General features: G+C 33.3%; 1 long non-coding RNA gene across 1 annotated transcript; it reads left to right on the forward strand.

Moving 5' to 3' along the window:
• The first annotated feature begins 341 nt into the window (after positions 1-341).
• On the forward strand, positions 342-7873 carry LOC139885708 (uncharacterized). The gene is made up of 3 exons (XR_011772054.1): positions 342-540; positions 1639-1739; positions 6168-7873. It is a non-coding gene; the product is annotated as an uncharacterized lncRNA (long non-coding RNA).
• Positions 7874-11065: the final 3192 nt, after the last annotated feature.

Consider the following 11065-nt stretch of genomic DNA (forward strand, 5'->3'; position numbering starts at 1 on the left):
ATGTATAATCCAGTAGGAGGCAATCGTGGGTCGTTGAGAAGAAAAAGGGCGGGATTGATCGTCGCTGAACCTGGTAGAATCAAGTATGAGGCAATCGTGGGTCGTTGAGAAGAAAAAGGGCGGGATTGATCGTCGCTGAACGAGGGCATGAGGGTCATTATCAAGAGTTTTAGGTTTAATTTTATAGCTGGCTTGAGTTAATGGATATATGTGATTAGTTTAATAGTATAAATAAATAAATAAATTGGGTATATTTGATATTTCCTTACTTGAATGGGTAAATACTAGATATCAAAGATTAATAAGGATAAATATGATAAAACACACGACTTTGGAATCAAATTGAAGATTAAATCTTCTTTCTTCTCCTAAATCGAAGATCTAAAACGTGATTGTGTGAAGAAGAAATGGTTTTAATTTTAATCCTAACCTGTGTTTCGATTTCGATTTCGATTTCTGCAGTATATCAAAATTGCGATAGAACAAAGATGATTATGAAGATTAAGGTTTAAAAATTAACCCTACAGTCTATGAATTCAGGTAATCATTCGATTTTCCTTTTCGCAAAATGGTCGATTCAAATTTCTCAAATGTATTCTTTAATTATCTCTTAAATTTCTTCTCTTCAATATTTGTAATTGACTTATTTAGGTTTATAAGCAACACGTCCATATTTATATTTGATTGATCAAGGGTTCTTAATACGATCTAATAAGTTTAATCAATGGACGTTCAATTCTATTTCATCTGATTGCCATGTTCATGTCCAATTTCTAACTTTACAGTTTTAATAGATTTAGGGTTTAAGTTTTAATACATACGAACTTGTAATCTTTGTTTTTACGGTTTTACGGGTTATAAATGTTGATTTCTTTGTTCCTTTTAGGGTTCTTCAGTCTTCTTACTATTCCAGATCAATAGCAGAAAATTTGAGATAATCAGGCTCTACTTTAATTGTTTTTTGGAATGGTTATTATTTATGTTTTAATCGTATAGCATGTTTGATTGTTTATTTCAATTGAGAAACTTCTTAAAAAAATTCTTTTATTATATATAGTTGAAGTAATTGCATTTATTTAAGGTAATTTTGAGTATTCTTTGTTGCACACAATGTGTTCGATGTAATGCCAATAACAGTTTTTGAATCACATCACTATAGTCTGTACATGCTAAAATGGCTATACTTTGCTATATATTTGTTAATTTTTCGATAAAATAACTAATGCACAAGTTAAAATTATAATAGCATTTTTTTATGATCATAGTCTGAAACCTATGAATAAGAATGAGTTTGGAGGTTACTTGCACAAAAATACACTTCGGCTATTTTTTCAACCCATACAAACCATTTTTTTCTTATGGCTAAATCTTTTCCGTGTAGTTTGGTTTAGCTATATGACCTGGTAATATCATATAGTCTTCGACATCAATATATTAAATAATCTATTCCTATCTAGAAGTGGACAAGCCCATTCGGGTAACACTGTCTTCAATTCACCTATATGCTATCTTTTTATCGTACAGATTTACAACTAAGGGTTTTGACTACTTGGATGCTATACCGGTCTTGTGTATCTACATATTCGATTTCGAGATCTTCGTTGATATACACATATGATATATTTTTATTCATTTCAGGTTTAGCTAATATATGGTTCAGGTACAATTCCATGTCTCTTGGAAACACTGGCGGAACTATGTGGATACGTAAGAGGGCTGTGGCCCTCCCAAAGTTTATGGTAATAGTGCAATTTCTTTGTATTTTAAGGGTAAACTCTTGAATTGTTTAAAGTAATTAGTACTCCGTAATATTTAGAATCTTTTATGGCCATCCTAAATCCTAAAAGTTAAAAAACTTTACAGTCACTCTTCTAAGCCCTCTATCACTTCCTAAATTTTTTATTGGTTATACAAAGGGCAAAAACTTGTACTTCCGTTAAACATTGTTTAGGAACTTTAAATGATACATAACTAACAGTATAATATACTCCGTGTTAGGTGTTAGATTATTTATTTGCTTCTATTTTACTACACTCATGTAACTACAAAACAAAGCTACTACGAGGTCATAATCATTATATGGCTTATTTAATGGGTAGGATTTATTTTTAGCTATTGAATGAATGGTTAAGATTGCATTTTAAACTTTTTGATGACTCATTTTTGTGAAATCTCAAACATTAGCTATAAATTTTTAGAGAACTTAGAATATGTACCTTTATTCAAGAATGAGAAACTGAAGCATTTGACTTATACACAAAACATAACAAATTTTATTTAAAGTTGAAAATGTCATGTGTGCAGTCAGTAGTGTATCTTCTATGGTATAAAAAGACATAAATAACAACAAAATAGACATCATTGCTAAATTTTTGTATGTTAGTTAACAATTTACAGTAGCCATTTCGTATAATAGTCACCTGAGAGCTGCATAACCTCTTGACACTTACTGAGCATATGTAGTTTTTATAAGCATTTAGCACTTAGAGTTATTTATAATTAAAAATGTGAAGGTGGGCCAAAAAAAGTTTACGTCCAATCTAACCTGGTCCAACCCACTCAAACAGAAAAAAAACTACATATTCTGACGCGTTATGCAGACCATCTGAGCGACTTACTTGTGTAATATACTAATCTCTTAACAACCCTATACAGTTGACTACAAGTGAAAGTAGTATAGGCCAATCCGTATTTTATATTATAACTCATTTACTTCGTAGTCCAGACTTCTAAAATGTAAACGCTGAAAGTCTAAAAAATACCTTTTTTTCTACCCTGAGTGATATAAGTATCAACACCACAATGAACTTGCAAAGAAGCTTCAAAATCTTCTATTCCCAAATTTTGTCTGGAATACAAACACACCTTATATATCAATGGTTCAATGCAATTATTAAAAGAATAGTTAATCATATAAAAGACATCAATAATCGTACCTATAATTTAAAAGTGCAACGTTCCTTGGAAAAAGAAACCGGAGATAGTCATCCCGATTCTAAATCAATATTTAGTTACCTATTATAGTATAATATAAAATCTGCTATTGAAGATTACCAAAAGTTGCAAGTACTCTCCAATTAACAAATAGTCCTAATAAAAAAGAAAGTATAATCCCAATAGTGACGGAAAGCTACAATTAAACAAAATGTGTAAATGAAAAGGAAGAAATTTACATATAAAGATGACAAAATCCACAAAATCAAACCTCAAAGATTTAGCACTCCTTCCATGTTTTGCGGTGCTATCTCGGCTATATACACAGGAACCTCTGTAGCACACCCAACACATTACCAATACACTATTTCAAATATTAATGCATGAAATTAAGTCAAAGTACAAAGGAATTAGATTCATACTGGAGAACAATGCCACCATTTTTGCAATACAAAATTGACATACAGAACCGTATAGTCCTTCAGATTTATCATCAATTCATCATCCTTTTCCATATAATCGAAGAAAGTAAGAAATGAGACATCTCCGATCTTAGACAGATTGAAGAAAAAGAGAACATGATAAGAACATATACAAATTATAACCTGCCAAAGTGTCAATCATATAAGATTATGAGTGGGGAGATTACATACTCTCGTGCAATTACATATTTTCTTAAATTTCTTTTACAATCATGCTCTGATTAGCAATTACATACTCTCTGTTGGAGATATGGAGATATGGAGAACTTTAAACAATTAGAGGGAAGATTCCAGGAAAATCACACGAAGTTTCCACGAAGTTGTTAGGAAACTCACATGTAGCTTCCACGAAGTTGTGAGGAAACTCACATGTAGCTTCCACGAAGCTGTCAGGAAACTCACATGTAGCCTCCATGAAGCTGTCAGGAAACTCACATGAAGCTTCAAGGAATTGTTTTTAGCTTACTCCTTAAATCATTCTATAAATAGACCCTCTTGTAACTCATTGTAACACACTACAAATATTCAGTAAATGCATTCTCTAGTTGGTCCGTGGACTAAAGCAATCACAACGATTGCATATAATCACGTTATCTCTTGTGTCGATTTACATTTCTTGCATTTATAATCTTTCGTTCATTAAGTGGGTTAGTAATCTTGTAGAATTACTATCGGTGAGTGATCTTGTTGAATCACTTGCGTTGTTTTGGGTCCTAATATCGTTACAAATGGTATCAGAGCTAGGCTATAGCCCGATGTGGTGAACAACGCAGTGGTGGCGCACCCCTAAGCGCACGGTGCGACATGGCACACCCCTCAGTTTGCCAACGATAATGGAGCCATGGTGCCTTATATCGAAAGTCTTCCTTCCCAAGGCGTGGAAGTGCGGCATGTCCCGATGGTGAAAGAAAAAGTGAAAGAAAGAGATCGGCGGTATAAGAGGCGTGTTCCCGGTAGTGAAAGAAAAGTGAAAGAAAAGAGACCGGTGATATAAGATGGCGGGAGTATCGTTGAAGAGGAGGCTCGGTGATGTGGTCTTCGGTTTGAGGGGATGATTGTTGGGGTGCAAATCTATCCCACATAGGAGGGAGACAAAAACAAATGTATGTATATAAGTCTAAGGGGAAGTCCCTCTAATACCAATTGGTTTTAGAAAAGGATAGACTCTTTGGCTTATATTGCAGGACATTGTGTTTGGGCTATGGGATCTTACACTCTCGTGCCTTCATGATATAGCAATGGTTAAGTGGTCTATATAGTAACTAATGAAAACCAACAAATTTGTAAAAGAAACAACATTAATCAATAATCATGAAGAAACTCAGATCTATAGAATTATCAAAATGGGTCAGTCTTTGGTGACCCATAACACTTGCTATGGAAATTTTTAGCTTGTCTAATATATTAACAATAATCAACATTCAATAATAAACAATAAAGAATGAATAAACAATAAAAATTGATAATTATGTTAACAAAAATTGTTCCAATATGTTCAATCACATACCTTTTATTAACTGTTGAATGTATATTCCTTACAATAATAAAAAAAAAAAAAACTGCTTTGATTGGTCATGATCAACCGAACCGATGGTATGTGAAATTGTAAATGAATAACGGCAGTTTTGATATGTAATTTTGTAGAACGATTGAATAGGTATAACACGCTAAGCCGTATTCGTAAACCCTAAAACATACCGAACAAAAATGGAAGATCGATCATACTCTTTTCCTTCCTCATTGTCGATTGATTTTACGATTATGGTGATTAGACCGATTTAAAGCTTCATATTAATATAGAATACGGATTATCGATAGACAATTTTTGAGGGTGAGTGAGGGATAAATTTTTTTAGAAAAGAAGAAACGATTTGGAACCTTAGAATACTTTTGCGTGATTTTGCCTTGATGATTGAGATGAGCACGTGGATTCTTGTTGATTAATTAGGTTAATTGTGATTAATTACTAAATTTACACGTAGAATTTAAGGATTAAGAAGTAATTAGGGACTGTCACGTTGGATTAAACTTCACATTTTATATAGATGTATAGATAGATAGATAGATTCCCTTGATTTGTCGGGTATATATCAAATAAATCATAAATGGCATCATATAAAGTAGAACAAATATAATGATATCGATCGAATACATTTACATTACATATACGTACATGATTATGTGAAGTCACGTACAATAGTTTTTCTATTTATACTTTTATAGTAAATAGAAATAGTAATAGTATAGTAATATACATCTCTCAATACAGTATTTAACAATTCCTCTTGTGCACTTTACAGAACTCTCTTTTCTTTATGTACAGTAACTTTCCCACACTAACACAAAGAAATCCAGCGATTGTTGGTCTGCCTCCTTTAGAGGATGTCAGGAGTTCGACCCCCGTTAGCTACATATTAAAAACACAATTTCATCTCTGCCATGAAGTATCCACCCATGCACCTTTCCCATATCGTTTGGGGGGTAAAGGGGAGGGGGGTTTTACTTGGCCGTGTCCTTAGATCGGTTTCAAGGTTTCCTACCGGGTAGCGATGGGAGCGGGATTATTATCGCTGCATCGGCATAGTCGAAACGGGAGATGATCGCAACGGGTGGTTTAGTCTCCCTCGGGTGATCTCAATCGTTGTTCAAAAAAAAAAAATAAAAAAAAAATAACAATAAACTCGGTTTTAGGATACCTTGCCATGTTCAACACATATATGAATTCCATAGTTGAACGTTTACGTTTCACAGGCCAAGGCGACAGCAGCCACAACAACGGCGGCAATGAAGGTGGGGACAACAATGGTGAAGGTAACAGCGACAATAATGATTTTGTATTTTTCATGAAACACGTTACATCACCCAAGACTTTGGGTTCCCATAATCGTTCAAAGCCCACATGATGTACCTACTTGTATCACAACCAACCAATCCTTAAATAAAGCAAGCTCTAAGTGGGGATTCATCATCTAAAAATTTTAGGCAAATGAATTTCCGCACTGCACTTGCATCAAATCTTATGATTGAACAATGTGTAATCGTACGACACCCGAGAGGAGGCAAATGGTACATTATCGACTATCGAGTGTACACAACCATTCAAAAGCGCTAGTGACCCCTTGAGGTAAACAAGTGTGGAAATCAGGAGGAAAAAGATTGCTCTCCAAATGGAAGTTTTCACGCTGTAAATATCAACCTGAGATCATAATTCGAACAATTAATTATAGGTGGAAAGATATAGTATATATTTATACACACGTATTTATAGAACATTAACTCATGCAATAATTACGCCTTCACAGGGTGACCGATGATCGAAAAGATTAAGGATTGCGTCAGATACCACATGCTTTCTTCAGTCCACTCTATATTTGAGTTACTTTTTTTAGGTAAATTTGGCACCTTCACTCTTTTCATTCAATCAATTTTTACATATCGATCATATCACCCATATAAAATTTAAGATATTGATTGAGACATGTATTTGGTGATAATAGATAGCATGATATACCTTCAATGATACAATTTGAGCTGTAATCCTAATGTTTCGTTCGGAAAGCTCAATCAACTCATTAACCGTTTGCAAATGCTTTTAATCAAAAGTCTGCCATGTGTACGAGCGTATAATAATGCGTAAAAGTCAATAAAAAATTAATATGCGTGTGTGTACTAACTACACTGAAGAAAAAGCAAGTCTTATGTGCTACAGCCGAGGAAGACAACCGAGGATGCGATCGGTTAATGAGTTGATTAGGGATAGCGAACCAAGATTGCCGACTCAGGTAAGACTTGCTTTTTTCTTCTGTGTAGTTAGTACACACACTTATTTATTTCTTTTATTGAATTTTACGTATTATTATATGCGCATACACATGACACTCTTTTGATGAAAAACATTTGCAAACGGTTAATGAGTTGATTGAGCTTTCCGAACGAAACATTAGGACTACAACTCAAATTGTATCGTTGAAGGTATGTTACACCATCTGCTATCACCATATACATGTCTCAATCCATATCTTAAATTTATATGGGTGATATGATCGGTATGTAAGATACTCTGTCAAGATGCAAACTATGCATTTCCCTGCTCTACGTCGAATCATAGCAAGACATAACAAAACGAGGGTTTGATTGGTTGTATGTTTTGAGATGGAAGAGTTGGAATTCACGAGTCGATATTAATGTAAACCGAGATTTGCACACGGATCGGCATCGAAGGATTGATTTTGATGGTAGTCTAAATAGGATATCGGTGAGCAGTTTATTTGGGAGATAGGCTTCCATTTTTGGTTTCGAGAGAGAGAAAAAAATGGAAACTTTTATAGAGATTTTTCTGCGGGGTTTGAAATCTATTATAACGTTTTATAAGTGATGGTCTTGCTAATGGTGCAATGAATCGAGTCTTTTGGTATGTAAAATATTTCATTCAAACACGCACAGACCCTGCAATAAAAAGTTACAAAATTAATTTGTGAAATTTCTCAAGGACCCATATATTGAGAAACTAGTAAAAGGCTGAAAATGGATGGATATCTCGAATTGTTCTATTCACAAATAATGCTAATATTAGCAAACAATTACAGTACATCATATATGCACAAATTCTCTTCAAAAAAGACAACATCAATTTATTGCTACAATAAACTAATGGAGGCCAGATTTTTTTAGCAATTAACATGAACAAGAAAATTAACAAACCTGTTCCATGTGCCCCTGAGGAAGGCACTTTCCCCTTCACGAGGAAGATTAACAAGAGGCCCAGCACATACACTCCACAATTCTTTGTATAAGGCGTCAGCTAAGGATCCTATATGACAAAAGAACATATAATCAATATAAATGTAAAATTGAAGAACAAAATGAAGATTCAACGGTGGTAATGCGCATTTGTTGGCATTCAAAGAGTCATTAAATCTTAGCCGAATTGGAAAGCTTATAACCATTCTCTTTCACTTACGAATTAAGACTGCATTTATACATGCAACAAAAACATGTATTCAACCGCACAATCAACGATATTACCAAGAACATATATTGACACGGGCCAATTGTACAGTTTTGTTGTCAAAAACAACTAAGAACCCGTAAAAATACATTCATGCATAGATCGTCACATTTTCAATAGATTGAAGTGGTTCACGTCAATTTCCGACAACAAACATCAACATTAAACAACTACACTTGCTAGCATAAGAGTTAAAGGCACACACCACAAATCGCAATAATAAAACTAGATATACTATTAATACGTAATTGTAGGTATAATAATTAGGTTAATCAGATGTTACCGGATACAGGGTCAGGCCCTCCTAGGTCATGATTCACACATATATGCGCCATAACAATTTGAAATGATAAACACCACTGGATATCACACAAACTACACAACAGGATCATGTATCAATTATCTGCAACAAACACAAATCGATAAGCTAGCTAGCTAGCTAGCATTTCATTTTCATTATAATTCAAATAAAAATCTCAAATTACTGTTGTGAATCAACATCAACAAAAAAAAATAAAAATAATACATTGTAAACCAATTATGCGGAGATTGAAATAAAAAAATTTCAAGAGTTATTTATGTACATATATATCACAAACGAAATAAATTAAAAATTGAATCATCTAACGAGACATATGTATGTATGTGTATGTATATATATATATATATATATATATATATATATATATATATATATATATATATATATATATATATATATATATATATATATATATATATATATATATAGGGGCAGGATCAATGGGGAAGTAACCAATCGGGGGGAAGCAAAAATTTTTTTTTTTTTCGTTTTTTTTGGAATTTTTTTTTCCGGCATCAAGATCACACGAATATATGAACATTTAGAAGAGACACTTCGTGATGAATGTCATTATTTAGGCGGGAAAACGATCGACAAAAATAACATTCAAGATAATATTGTTCCTGAAGAATATGAATGTCTTTTTTTCATGTTTTGTGAAGTAAAATTTAGCCCGATTTAGAGTTTAGGGTTTAAACCCAAAACACCAAACCCTAAACCCTAAACCCTAAACTCTAAACCGTTCGTGTTAAAAACTCAATCTAAACCCTAAATCTAAACCCTAAACCCTAAATTTCTAAACCCTAATATCTAAACCCCAATAGCTAAAACCTCAACATATGCTCGAAAAACACGATAATTGTTATATATTACTTCTTCGAGCGTTTTCCCGCCAAAATAAAAACATTTATCACAAAGTGTCTCTACTAAATGTTCATATTTTCATCTCATCTATAATGTTCGTGAACAAAGTTTTTTCAAAAAACGAAAAAGAAAAAAAAGTTTTTGCTTCCCCCGCTTCCCCCGAATGGTTACTTCCCTCTTGATCGTACCCCTATATATATATATACAAATAACTTACAGCTAATGTAGCTAATGACAGAAGCAGATGTGAACTAAGATTAACGAGAAACAACAATAATCGGTCTTATTTAGGGTTACAATCAGAAACCGATGAGAATGAAAGATGGAAGTCTTAATTTGTGAAGTAAAAGGAATGATTGATGATTAGGGTTTTGAAAGATGAAATTTGATGAAGGTTAGAAAAAGGGGGAAATATTGGACGTGATGAACTGGATATTGTTATTGCCTTATTGGGAGATCTGGTCACACTGTCTTATAGAGAGTATCCTCCGCAGCATAAATCAGTACTAAATGAATAAATAAATTCATGAATTAATTAATTCGTGTAAATATATTACTTTTTGCCAAATAAATGCCAAGATCAAGGAAAAAATGACAAAGCTAAATTTAGAGAAAAAGTAGCAAGATGCAGAGAAACGCTATTGTGACATTTAGGTTAACAATAAATAAAGTTAATTTATATTTTTGTAAAGCTAAGAATTTTGTTGCAAATGCCAAAAGGCCAAATTACAACTTGTTATTAACGGCGATATTGACATCAAATGCTCTCATTTGTCAGCTAAACACGCGTTAGGAGAAAATCAAATTCAAGACGATGTTGGCAGTACCATCGAAGGTTGAGAAAACCCCCAGAGACCTAACATAGCAAGACATAACAAAACGAGGGTTTGATTGGTTGTATGTTTTGAGATGGAAGAGTTGGAATTCACGAGTCGATATTAATGTAAACCGAGATTTGCACACGGATTGGCATCGAATGATTGATTTTGATGGTAGTCTAAATAGGATATCGGTGAGCAGTTTATTTGGGAGATGGGCTTCCATTTTTGGTTTCGAGAGAGAGAAAAAAATGGAAACTTTTATAGAGATTTTTCTGCGGGGTTTGAAATCTATTATAACGTTTTATAAGTGATGGTCTTGCTAATGGTGCAATGAATCGAGTCTTTTGGTATGTAAAATATTTCATTCAAACACGCACAGACCCTGCAATAAAAAGTTACAAAATTAATTTGTGAAATTTCTCAAGGACCCATATATTGAGAAACTAGTAAAAGGCTGAAAATGGATGGATATCTCCAATTGTTCTATTCACAAATAATGCTAATATTAGCAAACAATTACAGTACATCATATATGCACAAATTCTCTTCAAAAAAGACATCATCAATTTATTGCTACAATAAACTAATGGAGGCCAGATTTTTTTAGCAATTAACATGAACAAGAAAATTAACA

The sequence above is a fragment of the Rutidosis leptorrhynchoides genome, chromosome 1 (genome assembly GCF_046630445.1).
Source record: "Rutidosis leptorrhynchoides isolate AG116_Rl617_1_P2 chromosome 1, CSIRO_AGI_Rlap_v1, whole genome shotgun sequence".
Classification (NCBI taxonomy): Eukaryota; Viridiplantae; Streptophyta; class Magnoliopsida; order Asterales; family Asteraceae; genus Rutidosis; species Rutidosis leptorrhynchoides.